Below are 20,004 nucleotides of genomic sequence, written 5' to 3' on the forward strand. Positions count from 1 at the left end.
CATGAATTGTTGAGGAGGCTTCCACCCTGCAGTGGGTTGATAATGGCTGCACTTTACTTTTTTTTTTATGCCTTAAAAACTGTAAAGCTTCTTCGTCTGAGCTGAAAAGAGAATGAGAAGAACATACAGGAGTGGTAGCAAGTGCAGTAACAGTCAGAAGACACCTCTTCAAAAATGGACTTATAGCCCGTTATCCTCCTCTCACAAAAAATGAAAAAATCCCGATTAATTTGGTGTAAAGAGCATGTCTCCTTGTCATCGGGCAAAAAGTGTAAGTAGGCACTTCTGTAGTTACTTTAGCTTCATTTCTGCATTAGAGGTTCAACAGTAATGTGTTTACATTTGTTACAGGTGAAAAAATGGTTGGAAGAACGGTCCGTTACAACCGTTAGCTAGCCAGGAAACAGCCCGGACCTGAATCCTATAGAGAACCATTGGCATCACGTGGAATCTGCACTTGCCAGAAAGAAACCAAAGACCCTTCGTGAACTTCAAGAAGCCATAATTCGTGTTTGGAACCATGAACTATCAGTTGATTACCTTGAGAAAGTGATCTTGTCAATGCCTCGACGGTGTGCTGCTGTCATCAGGGCCAGAGGCGGTTCGACTAAATATTAGTTTGCAGCCGGTGAACTTTTCATTTTGTTTTCCATTTAAAATGATAAACTGAAGCAAATTGAGGGCTTCTGATAACATTTCAGCCATAACTGTCGTGTTTACCAACTGTTGTATAAAGGTTGCAAATGCTCATTTTGGAATATTTTGAGAGCACCTGTCAAATATTACTTAGCTTTGCCTTAACTATTAATAAATATCTTTAGTTTATATTTCTATTTGTGATGCTAGCATTAATATAACATGCCATTGCAAAAAAGGGTTACAAATGTGAAATTCCTATCTGATGCACTTTCTTTGAACAGTGTGTAATATATATATATATATATATTTTTTTTTTTTTTAATTTTATTTGTTATTCCATGATCTCAAAAAATTTAAGAAACATTAATCTAGAGGAACTATTTATTCAGAGTAAGAGATGACAAAATAATACAAGTTTGTTAACAGAAGAATTTCAGACAAAACTTAAAATTCATGAAATTTATAATTTAATGGGATGAAAACTGGAAGAAACAATCTACAGACACTTTGGGTTACAGCTTCAATCATATTTACTATGAACATGATTCAACTGTGAGTCCATAAATTTTTATGCAAATATTATAAAGTTGGCTTTTGGAGGTTTTTTTTGTAAAAGCTAATATAAACATTGTTTTAGTATTTATATTTTAATAATATTTTTTAAATTACATCGTCCAGAAAAGTATTAGTTCCTGGCAGTGGTTATAAGATTGTAAATCATCTGGCACTTTCTTTCTTTGCTGTTATTTTTTTAATTTTTATAATTTCTTAAAAAATACAAAAAATTAGCAAAAATGTTAAAAATGTCTTCATAGAAATTTCTAATATAAAGAGAGCTCTAGAATGCATCATACACAGAACATCAATAATAATACTCTAGGCCAGTACTGTTAACTGCTCATTACATGAAGTACAGGCAGCTTCTGCTTCCCTTCTGTCTAAAGCCATCTCTGATGACAGATTTCATAAGAAACTATGCACCACACACCAATGATATGGTCATGAATATGTTAATCCATCATAACAGTAAAGGGTGCTGGATTATACAGGGTGGGCCATATCAGTTTATTAAGAAGAGATGCAAATATGGGCTTCTCTGCCCTAGAAGAAAATTACAGAAAATGAAACATAAATGAATTTTATTCATTTATGTTTCATTTTCAGATGATGATGATGAAAATTCATTTCATCATCATCATCTGTCATCGTTCTACACGGGTTGATGTATGAAGCCTCGCCACAATGCCCTCTCCGTGTACTTCTCTCCGTCATTGATTTCACTCCAGTTTCCTCCTCTCTTAATGACATCGGTCTTTATCATGTCCTGCCATCTCATTCTTGATCTTTGGTCTCCCCCTTGGTTTTTTGTCCCTTAATTGTAAATCAAATATTCTTCTTGGCAAATGCCTCTCATTCATCCTCTTGACATGTCCAAACCATTTCCAACAGGACCTTTCAATCCTATTCTGGAGTTTTTCAACTTGAATTCTCTCCTTAATCACATCATTTCTGATTTTGTTGCGCCTTGTCTTTCTGGTTACGCTCCTCACAAATCTCATTTCTGGCCCCTGAATTCTGCTTTCATCCTTTTTCCTCATAGTCCAAGTTTCAGAATTGGTACATAATAGGCCTGATATACAGCGTTCTTACACTTCAGTGGTATATTCCTGTTCCAGATCAGATCTCTTGTCTGCCTATAGAAATTTCCGGCCGCTTGTATCCTTCTACTTATTTCTTCATCTATCACTCCAGTCTTTGTAATGGTGCTTCCTAGATACTAGAAGTTGTTAACCATTTTTAGCTCTTTTCCTTCCATTGTAATGGATCTATCAAGCTCACCACTCCTCTTTAGAACCATTAGTTCACCCTTCTCCTGACTGAAAACCAGTCCAAATTCATTGGCCATACTAGCCCATATATCAACTTGCCATTGCCCTTGTTCCCTGCTCTCTCCCCATAGGTAGAAGCCATCTATGAAGAGCATGACTTTCATCTGGTCTTGTCCAAGTTGTTCCACCACTCTACATTGCACATCATTCATGACAGCTATGAATAGTAGTGGTGACAGGATGCCTCCTTGCCTCAAACCTGATGTTATTTCAAAGCTCTATATCGACCCCATCAGTGTTCTTACTTTGCTCACTTATCGGTGCACATATTCTCAATTCTTTCCACAAGATGTTCCTCTATCCCCAAGTTTCTCAAAACCTCCCACACTTTCTCTCTCTTTACGGCATCAAATGCTTTCTTTATATCCAAAAATGCCATCCATAATTCTTTATTGTGTTCATAACACTTTTCCATCAGTTGCCTGATGCAGAAAATTAGATCCACCGTCGATCTGCCAGGCCTAAAGCCATACTGTTCCACGGTCATCCTATTTTCAATAGTTCCTCTTATCCTCCACTCTAACACTCTATCATAAAGCTTACTCATATGTGATGTCAGTGTGATGCCTCTATAACTGGAACACTTTTTCCTGTTCCCCTTCTTGAACAACAGGATGATCAAACCTTTTCAGTCCTTCGGCACCTGTCTCTCATCCCAGATCTTATGGAACAGTCTGTATATCCATGCTATCCCTGCCTAGCCTGTAGCCTTCAGCATCTCTCCATTATCTCATTCATACCAGCAGACTTACCTGTTGATGTAATTCCATGCCTGCACTACATCATTCCATGTCAAGTCTGTCTGCTCTCTCTCCATATCTTCTCTTCCATCCTCTTCTATGACCAACTTGCCTTTGTCCCTTTTGCTGGCTGTCCTGCCAAGTTCAACAGATTTTCAAACTACTTCTTCCATATTTCACTTATCTCTTCATCTTTAGTTATTAGGTTCTCGTTCTCATCTGTCAAGTATTTGCTCTGTTCACAATCTCTTCTTCTATTCCTCACCATACCATACAGCGTCTTTTTATTACAGTTGCTGTCTTAGAGTTTCACTCCATTCTTCCAACCACAGTCGTCTCTCCGTTAACTATCCACTTAGCCTCTCTTCACGGTTTCACATCTCTCTCTCTCTCTTTATTCTCATCATTTCTGTTCTGAAAGTAGGTCCTAAATGCATTATTCTTGATTTTCACAGCCTCTCTTGTCCTATCATTCCACCATGGGGTTTCTTTCCATCTCCTTTTATGCTTGTCCTTCCACAAAGCTGCTCTGTCAGTCCTACTATACAGTCTTTGAATGCTTTCCATTCTGATTCCACACTGTTCACCACTGTTTTAGGTACAACCTTCCCTTTTTCCTCCTCTTTCAACTTCCACACCCTTAGTTTTCACTCTCTTGTTATTTTGATCCTCTTCAATTTAGGGAATCTTAAAACTCCAACAACTAACCTGTGATCACTACCCAAGGAGACACTAGGAATGACCTTGACATCCACTAGTCTTTTGTGCCACTCTTTATCCACGAGTATATACTCAAGGAAGGATTCCCGTTGACCATCCCAACCGTATCTTGTCACTTTGTGACTCTTTCTCTTTTTTTTTTTTTTTTTTTGATTTGGTAGTTGTTGGCGCATCGGCTTCTGTGGCCATATTGCACCTCCAAAGGTTTTTGCAGTACAGTGATCCAAGCCCGAGGCGGGAATCGAACCCGCGACCTTTGGGTTGCCGGGCAGGTACTTTACCCACTCGGCTAGCCCGGTCGGCTGACTCTTTCTCTTCTTGAACCAAGTGTTTCCTAAGACCAGGCTGTTCCACAAACAGAAATCCAACAGCATGTCACCATCATCATTCCTAGGTCCCCAACCATGCGGACCCATAACGTATTCTAGTCCTTGTCTCTCCACTCCGACTTTTGCGTTCAGGTCACCCATGATAACTATATCTCCACCTGTGATGTTCACTTCGAGCTTGCCTTCAAACTCCAGCTTCTCCATTTCTTCATAACCGGTTTGCAGTGCGTAACATTGTACTACCTTCAATGTTTCACTGTCATTCATTTGGAATTTAATTGACATGAGTCTGTCGCTGATATTATTCACCTCCAGTTTTTTAGGTTTTTTTTTAAGGAGCATTAGCAACTAAGGCCATATTGCTCCGGGGATATGCGATGGTCATTCCCTGACCTTTCCGCATCCTCCATATTTGGTGGTCATGGGCTCGAACCCCGGTCTAATCAAGAAGTGTGTGCTACGCACTACTGCTCCTGCCCACCTGGCTACGGAGGTGCCAATTCACCTCCAGTAGAGTTTCCTTAATCCTGTGGTCTATAATGATGGCTACACCCTTCCTCGTTACATCACCCCCAGACCAATATAGGTAATAGTCTCCTCGTATTATGACATATAAAATTCATTTATATGTCATAAATAAATCATATTTATAATTATATTTATTAAATAAATATAATATTAATAACGTAATATGGGCATGAAGTGACTTCACCATTTAAATTGTATAAATTATTTCTTGATAAAATAATACATGGCGCAACCCCATATTTCAATGTAGGCCTTGAAATAATTTGAAACTATACAGTTCTGCATTCAATTTCCATCTTTGAAGATAATTTGGTCTCTCCTATTGTGCTGATTTACTACTAAGTAGTATAAGAAAAGGCAGAACAGTATTAAGGGTTAAGGGTAGGCATAATTTTATTATGTTTAATTGTAAGTTTTTCTTCTGCTCATTGCACGTATACTCACTCACTTTCACAAATTAACACAGTTAATAATTCAGGCCAGCTTTGATGACAGACTAGTAGTTTTGAAAGAGCTATCAACGGCCCTTTATTTATAAAAAAAAACACTGTGAATTAAATCTTTTGTTTTTTTTTATTATGCTTTAATAGATATCAACTATTAGGTGAATCGATAGTCCTGTCTATAATATGAGCATAAGCAATCTTTGACAACTGACATCACTGGAGGAAAGATAAAAACTTATGCAGATACAAATACATTTTTCAAATTTCTTCTTCTTCTATTTAAAATTAAAAAATATGCATGAAGACAAGCCTGAAATTTTAATGGCATAAGAAAATCATGATACTAACAAATATTTTTAAGCCAAATAGCACACAAATTTTGTCTGAATGTAGCTGTCAAATGACATTATAATAATTATGGTAATTTTTAAAAAATTAAAACAATTAAAATACAATGAAACCAAAACCTCATTTTTTAGAATTTAATCCCATAAATCATTAAATCATACCTTTAAATTTTGCAGAACATCAGACTGCAGCTATGTTCTGTAATGATGAAAAGTGAATATATGGATTTGTCATTATGGAACTTTCCATTTGTGACCTAATAAAAAACAAATGCAATATAATGTTAAGCACTTTTCTAAAATTAGTTAGGTAATCTCCCTAGTGAATAGTAATGCTTTCTATAAAAGTCACATTGCTGTAATGATATTATTTGAGTCATATATTCTCAAGAGCAAAAATAAAGTAGAAGTATTCAATTATAGTATAAGTACTTAAGTATTTTTATTTAGACAAGGGATCTGCAACCTTTTAGGGCTGGTGTGTTGGGTTTTCCAAGGAGTCTTCATTTGATCATAGATGCCAGGCTTTGACAGAAAGCTGGCCCTCTGAGAGACTGAACTAGAAGTAAACGTGAACCCTTCATGATGAAACACACACACAAAAATATAACTGGCTGGAAAATTAGCTTTTGAGAAATCTGCAACATTTCATTTATTTATTGAAAAGTACTAAATTGCAATATTATAATTTGTATTGGTGTGGGGTGGTCAAAAATTTTTAAATATACATAAAGTGCCAGAGAACAATGATTCCATAAGTATAATGTCCACTATTTTTACACTTAATTTAGAAATGAAAATCCAATTTCGTCCAAACCAATTTTAAGCAACTATATATTTTCTTTCATTATTTACGACCCATTTAGAAAAATTAGCAGATGGGCTGAGAAATGGCAAATGAAGTTTAACATTGACAAATGTAAGGTACTGCATATAAATAAATAAATAAATCAATTTTCTGTTTATACCCCAGCACGACAACCAAGTCAGTAGAGTTTACAATGAATCGTCAATACAAATATTTATCGTATTCAGTAGTCACGGGCTTGAACTCCGGTCCACTCAAGGAACGCGTGCTATGCACTCTCGCTCATGACCACTCGGCTACGTCAGGCCTATGGACAGCACTAATTCCAGACTAGTGTATTTACTGTGTGGTCTACACTCAGGGTAGCACAAAATGAGGACCTCAGGATAATTGTGCAGTTTGATATGAAGTTCTCTGAGCATTGCAGACAGTCTGCCAGGATAGCTCAAGGGGTTGTGTCAATGATATCCAATAATTTGGCTAGCATACATAAGGAAGTGATTATCCCGTTGTATAAGGCAATGGTGGACACATCTTGAGTACTGCATACAGGTCTTGAGGCCTCATTTTAGAAGAGATCTAGAGCTGCAGGAAAAGGTACAGAGGTAGGCAATGAGATTGGTGAAGGAAACAAAGGGTGCTCTTACCAAGAAAAGCTTTAGTTCTGCAAATTGCAGCATCTGGAAACTAGGCACCTAAGGGGTGATCTAATTGAAGTGTTTAAGGCTTTGAATGGCTTGAGCAAACTCAACGCTGATGGGATTTTTCCTCTTGCTCAGACTATTTTTTTTTTTTAGCATTTAGCATTAGTAGAGGCATTTGATGCAAGAAAGCAAGCTTATTGCAGCATCAGCCAAAAAAAAAAAAAAAAAAAAACCCACTTCCACTTCACCCCTCTGTTCGTTCAAAATACCTGTCCAGCTGAGCCTTAAACTTATTTAGGCTATCAACCTCCACCACAAGGGATGGCAGTCTGTTCCACCAACCAACCACCCGCTGGCTAAAGGCAAATTTCCGCACGTCTATCCTACATCTGTCTTTCCTCAATTTGAATTTATGCCCTCTCAGGTGATTTTTCTGAGCTAGAGGAAGAATCCCATCAGCATTGAGCATGCTTAAACCATTCAAGGCTTTATACACCTCTATCAGATCACCTCGCTGGTGCCTAGTCTCCAGACACTGTAATTTGCAAAACTTAAGCCTTTCTTCGTAAGAGCACCCCTTTGTTCCATTCACTAATCTTGTTGCCCTTCTCTGTACTCGTTCCAGCAGCTCTACATCCTTCTTGAAATGAGGCCTCCAGACCTGTATACAGTACTCTAGGTGTGGCCTGACCATTGCCTTATACAATGGAACAATCACCTCCTTATCCCTGCTGGAAAAATTCCTGTATATCATTGACAATACTCCATGAGCTACTCTTGCAGCCCGTCTGCACTGCTCAGAGAACTTCATATCTGCCTGCACAACCACCCCCAAGTCCCTTTCATTCTCTACCACTATACCAGGGGCATATATTCAAATAGAAGAAGGATGGTTGCAGAATAGACGTGTGAAAGTTTGCCTGCAGCCAATGGGTGGTTGATTGCTGGAAGAAGCTTCCATCCATTGTTGCGGAAATGGATAGTTTGAATAAATTCAAAGAAACCAGATAAACTATTGGAGGAGATGGATAGGTGAAATGGCTTCTTTTTTTTTTTATGTGAAAACATTTTGGCAGCACCTACTAAATTTCGGCCTGAAGTAAAACCAATTTGTCACTATTTTGCAACAAGGAAATTATGTCTTTTGGTATAATTTCTGGTTTGTCGATTCGACCAACAAACCGGAAATGATGATTTTGCAACACAAAAATAACATGTCACAAAATCATAACAGAATAGTAAATTCCAAGGGGATGAAAGAGATGTCGACGACGGAAATAATGTCATTTCATCGATTTGTTCGACAAAGCAAAAATCATGATTTTGCATGGAAATAATGTCATTTGATAATACCAGTTTGTTGATTTAACCGACGCATAATTTCTGTCGCAAAATCATGCGTCGACACATCTGTCATTTATCCAGAGTTACTTTCTTGTAATACGTGAATGTATGTTTGTGAGTTTGAAGCATGGTGCTCGCTAGCAGATACTAACTTGGCAATCATTGTGATGCCATCTTCTCTGTTCTTGCCCAAAGGATCTTTGGGTACTTTATCAATGGTGCATCTTTAGCAGTTGGTTTCTTTGTGTCGTTTTCGAACCATAGACTATCACAAATGTAGCATACAGAACAAAAATCATTTTTCATAAATATACTTTTAGACTCTCGATGCATGTTCTTATGTAAAGAATAGTCAGTGTGAAGAAAAGGAGTTTGATCATTTAAACTCATCTGCTCCGCAATTGGAGAAATGTTCCATTGTACGTCGAGAAAAGCTACAAAGACTATCGAGGTTGCGTAAAAGACAAACAGAAAATCAAGCATTGGAAATTTAGCAGTGCCTTCAACAAGAAATGCCACTCCACCTAACAATAATGCACGCGAAGTGAGTGGCATTGCTGGTTGAAGGCACTGCTAAATCCGATGCTTGATTTTCTGTTTGTCTTTTATGCAAAAAGGTTATGTTGCGCAAATTTTGTTAGGTTAGCTCGCTCGATACTCTCGATAACACTGCATTTCACTTTGGCATCGTTGAACACAAAGGCTATAACAGTGTGGAATTCAGTCCCTTTACTTCCTTAGAAAATTACTGATGTGAAAACATTTATAGTGGCACATAACAATGGAATGTAACAAAAATGCAGATTGCAACAATGTAAATACTTGTATTGTTGCAATCATGCTATTCAACAAATGGCTACAATCTTCTTCTTCTTCTTCTTCCGTCACAGATTAGGCGATCCGCCTGTTCCGATCTCAAAGAGGCTACCCATCTTTTCTTCGGTCTTCCTCTGTCTCTTTTTCCTTTTGCTCTATATTTAAGCTAATTTAGGGAGTCTATTATCTTCCATTCTTTCTACATAGAAAGAATGGAAGGGTAGCTAATACTAGGGTAGCTAATAATAAAGAATGGAAGGGTAGCTAATACTAATACAAGGCTGAAGGGAATACTAGGGTAGCTAAGAATAGGAACAGGTGCATGTATACTTGTGTATACACCAATGCTACGAGTTTGGTAAATAAATTTAATGAATTTGAAGTATTGCTCAAAACATCAAAGGCAGATATTGTTGAGATATCAGAGACGTGGTGTCACACAGATATAAGGAAAGCAGAACTGGAATTTGGGAAGTACAATGTGTACTGGAAGGATAGACAAGATAGCAAAGGAGGAGAGGTTATGGCCATTAGTTAAGAAACACAAAATCCAAGGAAGTGCAGCCAGTCGACATCACTGGACAGTGCAGTGTCGAGTCAGTTTGGTGTGACATAAGCATTGGGAGATCAAAAATGAGAGTAGGAGTGTGTTATAGGCCTAATGACTCTGATGAGTATAATAAACAACTGTACGGGGAAAATAGAGTGGGCCGGTAAATCAGAGTCTTAGAATGGGGGATTTTAATTTCCCGTATATTGACTGGAATTTGTGGGTTGGTCACTCACACACTAGCATGGCTTTTGTGGATTTACTGGATGATTGTTTTCTATATCAGCATGTTCGGAAGGCAGCTAGAGGGAGTAATACTCTTGATCTGATTATCAATAGTGATTCTTCATGCATTAAGAATCCAAAGATAAAGGAACCATTAGGTAGCAGTGATCACAGTGTGCTGAAGTGGGATTTACTCAAAGAGGTAACAACCATCAGGGGTAAAGGGAAGGGTTTTTGCTTTCGTAAAGGCGACTACGGTGGTCTGAGACAGTATTTAAATTCTATACGGTGGGACCAACTGATGATGGTAACATCATCAGTAGGTGGGACCAACAAATTCAGCAAATTCAAAATGGGAAGCATTCACAAATACAGCAAATTCAAAATGGGAAGCATTCACAAATACAGCAAATTCAAAATGGGAAGCATTCACAAATACAGCAAATTCAAAATGGGAAGCATTCAAACAATTTCTCTTGGAAGATATTAGGCTTTACATACCAACTAAGAAATATCATTGTTCAAGGCCTAAATGGATGTCAGACGAACTAATGAGACGTATGGCAGAGAAGAAAAATGCATGGGATACATATAAATGCATTAGCATTAGTAGAGGCATTTGATGCAAGAAAGCAAGCTTATGCAGCATCAGCCACAAAAAAAAAAAAAAAACCCACTACCACTTCACCCCTCATGTTCATTCAAAATGCCTGTCCAGCTGAGCCTTAAACTTATTTAGGCTATCAACCTCCACTACAAGGGATGGAAGTCTGTTCCACCAACCAACCACCCACTGGCTAAAGGCAAATTTCCGCACGTCTATCCTACATCTGTCTTTCCTCAATTTGAATTTATACCCTCTCAGGTGATTATTCTGAGCTAGAGGAAGAATCCCATTAGCATTGAGCATGCTCAAACCATGCAAGGCTTTATACACCTCTATCAGATCACCTCGCTGGTGCCTAGTCTCCAGACACTGTAATTTGCAAAACTTAAGCCTTTCTTCATAAGAGCACCCCTTTGTTCCATTCACTAATCTTGTTGCCCTTCTCTGTACTCATTGCAGCAGCTCTACATCCTTCTTGAAATGAGGCCTCCAGACCTGTATACAGTACTCTAGGTGTGGCCTGACCATTGCCTTATACAAGGGAGTAATCACCTCCTTATCCCTGCTGGAAAAATTCCTGTATATCATTGACAATACTCCATGAGCTACTCTTGCAGCCCGTCTGCACTGCTCAGAGAACTTCATATCTGCCTGCACAACCACCCCCAAGTCCCTTTCATTCTCTACCACTGTCAGTGTAGTACCACAGAGTTGATACGTTGCTCTGGGGTTGCTGTTTCCCATGTGTAGTACTTTACATTTGTCAATGTTAAACTTCATTTGCCACCTCTCAGCCCATCTGCTAAACCTTTCCAGATCCTGTTGCAGCAGCATAGTGTCAGTAGTGTCCTTGACAACCCTGGCAACCTTTGTATCGTCTGCAAACTTGGACATTAAGCTTGATATACCATCAACAATATCATTTATAAATACAGAAAACAATAATGGGCCCAACACTGAGCCCTGAAGGACTCCACTAATAACATTAGTCCACGATGAGCAGTGTCCATTGATTACCACTCTCTGACTTCTCCCCCTCAACCACCCCTTTATCCATAGCAGCAATTTGCCTCCAATGTCACGCTGCTCCAAATTGTGTAGCAGTCTTCCATGTGCAACAGTATCAAAAGCCTTTCTAAGATCCAAGTATATAATATCAAAGCTATTCCCTGCATCCAGTTCTTTTGTGACTGCATCATAGTATCCAATCAAGTTGGTCAGGCAAGACTTCCCCTTAACAAAACCATGCTGTGTCTGAGCTATAACTGAAGGCTTGTCTAAATAATCCTGCAGTGCTTCTTTAACCAGTGCCTCCATTAATTTTCCTGGAACAGAAGTTAAGCTCACAGGTCTATAATTACTTGTGTCAGCCTTTGATCCTCCTTTGTGAATTGGGGTCACATTTGCACATTTCCAGTCTATGCGTACCTCTCCTGAGTCCAAGGAAGCTCTCATAATTATGGCCAAGGGTTTGCTTACTTCCTTTGCTGCCTCCTTTAATATAACTGGATAGATCCAATCCACCCCGGGTGCCTTTCTTGTGTTTATCTTCAACAGTTTCTCCTCCACTTTACTCCCAGTTATTTCAAGATTCTGTAGTTTACTGCTAGAGTTGAATACACCTCTGGCATTCCCCTCGCTGAATAACTCCTCATGTGTGAATGTCGATGCAAAATATTCATTTAGTTTGGTAGCTACCTGAGCATGATCATCAACAGTTGACCCATCAATATCAAGTGGACCAATCTGATTCATCCCCTTCCTTCTAGAGTTTACATAAGTAAAGAACTCTTTGCTGTTTTTCTTTGCATCCCTTGCCAAGGATTTCTCGTAATCTGCCTTCGCCTGTCTAACCTCCTTTGCAACTTGGTTGCATATCAACTTGTATCTATCGTAGGCTTCTGTGTCATGTGTTAATTTGTAAGTATCCCATGCATTTTTCTTCTCTGCCATATGCCTCATTAGTTCATCTGACATCCATTTTGGCCTAAACCTTGAACAATATTTCTTAGTTGGTATGTAAAGCCTAGTAGCTTCCAAGATTAATTCTTTGAATGCTTCCCATTTTGAATTTGCTGTTGGTAACATCATCAGTTGGTCCCACTGTATAGAATTTAAATACTGTCTCAGTCCATCGTAGTCACCTTTACGAAAGCATTAACCCTTCCCTTTACCCTAATGGTAGTTACCTCTTTGAGTAAATCCCGCTTCAGCACACTGTGATCACTGCCACCTAGTGGTTCATTTATCTGCAGATTCTTAATGCATGAAGAATCACTGCTGATAATCAAATCAAGAGTATTACTCCCTCTAGTTGCCTCCCGAACATGCTGATGTAGAAAAAAATCATCCAATAAATCCACAAAAGCCCTGCTAGTGTGTGAGTGACCAGCCCCCAAATTCCAGTCAATATCTGGGAAATTAAAATCTCCCATTATAAGGCTCTCTGATTTACTGGTCCACTCTATTTCCCTGTACAGTTTCTTATTATACTCATCAGAGTCATTAGGCCTATAGCACACTCCTACTCTCAATTTTGATCGCCCAATGCTTATGTCACACCAAACTGACTCGACACTGCACTGTCCAGCGATGTTGACTGGCTTCACTTCCTTGGTTTTTATGTGTTTCTTAACTAATAGCATAACCCCTCCCCCCTTCCTATCCTGTCTATCCTTTCTGTAGACGTTGTACTCCCCAAATTCCAGTTCTGCATCCCTTATATCTGTGTGACACCACGTCTCTGATATCCCAACAATATCTGCCTTTGATGTTTTGAGCAATAACTCAAATTCATCAAATTTATTTACTAAACTCCTAGCATTGGTCTACACGCAGGTATACATGCACCTGTTTCTATTCTTAGCTACCCTAACACAACCCATGTGTTTACTTGTACCGCAATTGCTCCCAGCAGTCTCTGAAATATCATGCATCTTGTTTTTCAGGCTCCTGCTCATTCTAATAGAAGCAGTGCAAGAATCTCTTTCACCTCTGCCAGTGGCTACTGTCAATCTATTGGTCTTTGTCTCCCCCCAAGCTAGCAGTTTTCCGACCCACCTAACACTGCCTCGATAGCATCAGCAAATATTCTTGCACCCTTTCTATTTAAGTGTATCCCATCCCTGTAGAAGCAAACTCTCCTGTTAACGAGTACAGTCCAGGCTGAAAAAAATTTTACCCCTTGAGCCTTGCACAATCTTTCCAGGGCCGAATTGATCGACAAGGCTGTCATCATATACTCTATATACTCTCATCATATACATCATATACTTAATAGGTGACATGGAGGCCTATGATAGATATAGGCTGGTCTGTAACGAAGTCACAAAGGAGATTAGGCAGGCAAAGGCAGATTATGAGAAATCCTTGGCAAAGGATGCAAAGAAAAAACAAAGAGTTCTTTACTCATGTAAACTCTAGAAGGAAAGGGATGAATCAGATTGGTCCACTGGATATTGATGGTTCAACTGTTGATGATTCTGCTCAGCTAGCTAACAAACTAAATGAGTAATTTGCACGTAAATTCACACATGAGGAGTTGTTCAGGGAGGAGAATGCCAGACGTGAATTAAACTCTGGCAGTGAGCTAGATAATTTTGTAATAACTGAAAGGAAATTGGAGGAGAAATTGTTGAAGATAAACATAAAAAAGGCACCCGGAATGGACGGGATCTATCCAGTTATATTAAAGGAGGCAACAAAGGAAGTAAGCAAACCCTTAGCCATAATTATGAGAGATTCTTTGGATTCAGGGGAGGTACCCATGGACTGGAGATGTGCAAATGTGATTCCAATTCACAAAGGAGAATCAAAGGGCAACACAAGTAATTATAGATCTGTTAGTTTAACTTCGGTTCCAGGAAAATTAATGGAGGCACTGGTTAAAGAAGCACTGCAGGATCATCTAGACAAGACTTCAGTTATAGCTCGGACACAGCATGGTTTTGTTAAGGGAAAGTCTTGGCTGACCAATTTGATTTGATACTATGATGTGGTAACAAAGGAATTGGATGCAGGGAATAACTTTGATATCATATATTTGGATCTTAGAAAGGCTTTTGATTCTGTTGCACACGGAAGACTGTGCAACAGAACACAAATTGGAGCAGTGTGGCATTGGAGGCAAATTGCTGCTATGGATAAAGGGATGATTGAGTGGGAGAAGACAGAGAGTGGTAATCAATGGACACTGCTCATCGTGAACTAATGTTATTAGTGGAGTCCCTCAGGGTTCAGTATTGGGTCCATGTTGTTTTCTGTATTTATAAATGATATTGATGATATCTGTATTCATAAATGATACAAAGGTTGGCAGGGTTGTTAAGGACACTGATGACAGTGTGCTGCTGCAACAGGATCTAGAAAAGTTGAGCAGATGGGCTGAGAGGTGGCAAATGAAGTTTAACATTGACATTAAAGTACTACATATGGGAAGCAGCAACCCTAGAGTGACGTATCAACTCTGTGGTACTACAATGACAGTGGTAGAGAACAAAAAGGACCTGGGGGTAATTGTGGGCAGATATGAAGTTTTCTAAGCAGTGCAGATGGTCTGCAAGGGTAGCTCATAGTGTCTTGTCAATGATATACAGGAATTTTTCTAGCAGGGATAAGGAGGTGATTATCCCCTTATATAAGGCAATGGTCAGGCCACACCTTGAGTACTGTATACAGGTCAGGAGGCCTCATTTCAAGAAGGATGTAGAGCTGTTGGAACAAGTACAGAGAAGGGCAACAAGATTAGTGAATGGAACAAAGGGTTGCTCTTACAAAGAAAGGCTTAAATTTTGCAAATTACAGTGTCTGGAGACTAGGCACCTGCGAGGTAATCTGATTGAGGTGTATAAAGTCTTGAATGGTTTGACATGCTCAATGCTGATGGATTTCTTCCTCTTGCTTAGAATAATCATTTGAGAGGGCATAAATTCAAATTGAGGAAAGACAGATGTAGGATAGATGTGCGGAAGTTTGCCTTCAGCCAGCGGGTGGTTGGTTGGTGGAACAGACTTCCATTCTTTGTTGTGGAAGCTGATAGCCTAAATAAATTTAAGGCTGAGCTGGACAGGTACTTGTAACGAACGGAGGGGTGAAATGGGACCGTTTTTTTTTTTTTGGCCGATGTTGCATAAGCTTGCTTTCTTACATCATATGCCTCTACTAATGCTAATGCTCATTCTCAATCTATATCTGAATCCATCAATACTAAGTCTTATTTACAGCATCGGCATCAAAGGAGGATCTACCCCCCCCCCCCCACATCAGGGGTAACTGTCCCCAAGTTCACATCTGCTAGAATAACTGACAAACAGCCTACACACAGAAATATACTGCCTCTAACATATCCTTAGCATAAACCTGAACATATCAGCTTTGACAAAGGCATCTCTCACTCATATTAATGAACAGCAAACTGTCCCTTTCGATGACCATTCCAAATGTACAGTAATCTTTAGCTGATAGCAAATGTCATCATACCGATGTTAAGATGCAATTCCACAATTCATGAATAATATAAGCAATTTTATAATTTTCTCATTAATTTTACATGAAGTCATCATCATCACAGCCATTTTCAATCCACTGCAGGATGAAGGCCTCTCCAGAAACTTTCCAGTTCCTTCTGTTTTGTGCAATGGCCATCCATTTACTACCTACAAACTCATGAATTTCATCTGTCCATCTCCGTTGTTGTCTTCCAGATTTTCTCTTAGCTCCTCTTGAATACCATTCTGTTATTTTCTTAGTCCATCTGTCATCATGTCTTCGAGCTATGTGTCCTGCCCAAGACCATTTTAGTTCTTTAGTTTTGATAAGAATGTTCTTTACTTGAGTTTGCTGCATAATCCATATGTTTTTCTTCTTATCTAACAGTCTGATTCCCAATATAATTTGTTCCATTCTTCACTGTTTAGTTCTAAGCTTCTCTTCCATTCTGTTGGTGAGTGCCCAAGTTTCGCTTCCATAAGTCATCATGGGCAGTATAGTATACATTGGTTCATTATTTTTCATTTCAGACAAATTGGGATATTCCTCTTCAGTATGTGACTATATTTCCTGAATGCTATCCATCCAAAATTTATTCTTCTCTTGACTTGCAGCCATTTATCATTATTACAGCTGATGACTTGTCCCTTGTATATGACTCCACCTTTTCAATTACTGCTCCTTCAATCATTCTAACCCTTTCTATGGCATACTTGTTCATCATTACTTTTGTTTTATCCATATTCATCTTTAGTCCAAAATCCTTACTAACTGTGCATAACTGATTAAGATTTTCCTCTAATTCTTTGGGATCGTGGCTTATGACCACAATGTCAACTGCAAATCGTAAATGGTTTAGGTACTCTCCATTCACATTGACTCCTTTCCACGACCAGTCTAATCCTCTGAAAGCTTCCTCAAGGTCAGCAGTAAACAACTTCGGAGATATTGTCTCCTCGTCGAACTCCTTTCTCAATTTTAAATTTATTACTGTCTTTGTCTAGTCTAATAAAGGAGGTAGCATTGTCATATATTTTCTTCAAAATCATAATATATGGAGTATCTATGCCTTGTCTTTCCAGTGCCCGAAACATTGCTTTTACTGTATGGAGTCAAATGCCTTTTCATAATCCACAAATGCCAGGCAAAATGGTGTTTTATATTCATTTGCTTTCTCCATTAGCTGTGACATTATGTGAAGGTGATCCATAGTTGAGAATCCTGTCCTAAAGCCAGCTTGCTCTTTCGGTTGATTCTCATCAAGTATTCTTTCTAATCTGTTAGTAATGACCCTTGTGAACAACTTGTAGATGTGGGATAATAAGCTAATTGGTCTATAATTTCCAAATTCTAATTTATCTCCTTTTATGCAGCAAAACTATGATTGCATTATTTCACTCCTTAGTCATCACACCTTTTCTAATGCATTTTGTGAATAACCTGGCCAGTTTTTGTGTCATGTCTCTTCCTCCCAATTTTAACAAATCTACAGTAACTTCATCTTCCTCCGGAGCTTTCTGATTCTTCATTTTCTGCAACGCATGTTCTACCTCATCAGGAGAATATCAGGTACGTTGTATGTGTTACTAATTTGCGATCCATCTTCCCCACTGCTGGCATCATTCCCTCGCTCCTTGTATAACTCTTTATAGTAGTCTTCTGCTATTTGAATTATGCCTTCTCTGCTATTCATAAGTACACCATTCTTCAGTTTCAGTTGTCTTTCTGTATTACTGCTTATGACTGTTGATTTAAATCCTTTGTTTTCCCTTAATGCTTGTTCTACTTTTCTTATGTCCTCTCTGAGTCTCTTTCTAATGGCTTTGAGTAACTCGGTATACTCAATTTTCTCCCTGTCAGTGTTTATCTTGCTCTTCATTTGTTGTCTTAAGTTCATCATGACAAGTGTTTCTTGACTGACTTTTTTTTCTTTGGATTTCTTTTTACCTATAGGTTTCTTGGGCTTTTTCACTTTCAGATAGTTGTAATATTCCTCGTAGATATCTTGATCCTGAACAGTCTGCAGAAGCTCAAACTTGTTCTTAAGTTCCAGTACATACTGCTTTTTCTCCACTTCTGTTATCTCAAAATACCCTTGTATTATTTACTCGAGTCAGTTTTTTCCTTTCTTTTCTAACGTCTATATCAAGTGTGCATCTTACCATTCTGTGATCACTTCCAAAATATACCTTGTTCAGGACGGTAACATCATTCACGATATATCTTCTGTTAGTGAGGATGAAGTCGATTTCATTAGTTGTTAATCCATTTGTTGGCTCTTCCATGTCCACTTTCTGTTCACCCTTTTCCTGAAAAAAGTGTTCATTACTGACATTCCTCTAGATTCTGCAAATTCCACAAGTGTTTCACCTCTTTCATTTCTTTCACCAATTCCAAAATTTCCTATAGTTCCCCTTTCTGCACTGTTTTGTCTCTTTCCAACCTTAGCATTGAAGTCCCCCATAATGATAGTGTAGTGAGTTTTCTGTTCATCTAGAAGACTCTCAATTACATGAAGTAATATAATACAATGTAAGGTTAGGCTTAAGAAAGAGGCTCTTACCCATGAATCTTTGCGACACCAAGTGATAGACAGGTCTGGCTCTGCCCGCTGCTTCGAACTGATTGGAAGATGCAGTCCTATGAAAAATTTATTGTATATCATTAATTTATATTAGAATCCATTTTATAGGTTATTAATTAATTATAAAAGTGTAGTTTTTAGTACACTTTCATTTTGAACTATTTAAAAAAGCTTAGGTGGCTAAGGTAAAGAAAGCCAACACGAAAACCACGGGAAACGTCAGAAAACCTTTACCGGTCAAAAGTGTTTCCCAGTACCGCAGCTTCTCCGTGCATTTTCGGTAAATAGATGGTGTGTATTATCGGTAGTGGCAGTAGAAGTCGATAACAATGTATTGATTAGTTTTTTCTTATTAAAAGCAGATTATTGGACTGCATGAGTGGGCTGAAATTTACTCATGGGTACATCCTCCAGATTGCCTCAGTCTTGGGGTGTTTATCCCCACTTCTCACTGTTTTAACCCGATATGAAAACAACTTCTACAGACGGTGCATGTTATCGGTAGTTGCAGTAGAAGTCGTTTTCCAATCGTGTTAAAACAGCAGGAAGGGGGATAAACACCCTGCGACGAGTGTACGCATAAGTAAATTTCAGCCCACTCATGCACTCCGATAATCTGTTTGCTTTTAATAATAAGAAAAAACTAATCAATACATCGTTATCGACTTCTACTGCCACTACCGATAACACACGGCATCTGTTTACCGAGAATGCAGGGAGAAGCTGTGGTACCAGAAAACACATTCGACTGCTAAAAATTTCCCGGTTTCCCGTGGTTCTTGTGTTGGCTTTCTTTACCTTCGCCAGTTAGGTTAGTTTACACCACCAATTCTGGATGGATTCAAGCAAAAAATGGTGTGTTCATAACCTTGTATACTATAGATTATGAAAACATTTTATGTTTTCATAATATATGCACAAATATATTTCATAATATATGCACAAATCCAACCCGAACTGGTGGCGCAAACTAACCTTTTTTAACTAGTACAAATGTTAAGTTTCCAGGCTTGCACATCATATTCTTTCCAACTGTACTCACTTCAAAACTGGCATTCACTCCAATGCAAAATTGTGGTAATAAGCAACCAATCACTGTGAAGCAGTGGGCAGTGCTAGACCTGCCTATCACTCACTGTTGCAAAGATCCATGGGTACGAGCTTTGTACTGAAGACTAACCCAATGTAACAGCATATATAATTTTAATTGCACACATTGACAAAGAAGTTCCCACGATATGTGGTACATAATGTATCCTATAAATATTTCAATTTTCTTGTACAGAAAAACCATTCAATGT

At 38.6% G+C, this 20,004-nt stretch overlaps 1 protein-coding gene across 2 annotated transcripts in view; it reads right to left on the minus strand.

Annotated features, from left to right (window-relative positions):
• LOC150090421 (lysophosphatidylcholine acyltransferase 1-like) overlaps positions 1 to 20,004 on the minus strand; it is a 347,274-nt gene that overhangs the window by 324,421 nt on the left and 2,849 nt on the right. The window contains exons 1-2 of one of the 2 annotated variants that reach the window (XM_090369115.1): positions 18,683 to 18,761; positions 5,801 to 5,895 (exon numbers count right to left, since the gene is read on the minus strand). The gene's annotated coding sequence lies outside the window, so the exon portion shown is untranslated. Of the gene's footprint in view, positions 1 to 5,800; positions 5,896 to 18,682; positions 18,762 to 20,004 lie in introns of those variants that run through there. The other variant, XM_090369114.1, reaches the window with a different exon arrangement.

This window comes from Mastigoproctus giganteus, chromosome 2 (genome assembly GCF_048544385.1).
Source record: "Mastigoproctus giganteus isolate SK-2022 chromosome 2, ASM4854438v1, whole genome shotgun sequence".
Classification (NCBI taxonomy): domain Eukaryota; kingdom Metazoa; phylum Arthropoda; class Arachnida; order Uropygi; family Thelyphonidae; genus Mastigoproctus; species Mastigoproctus giganteus.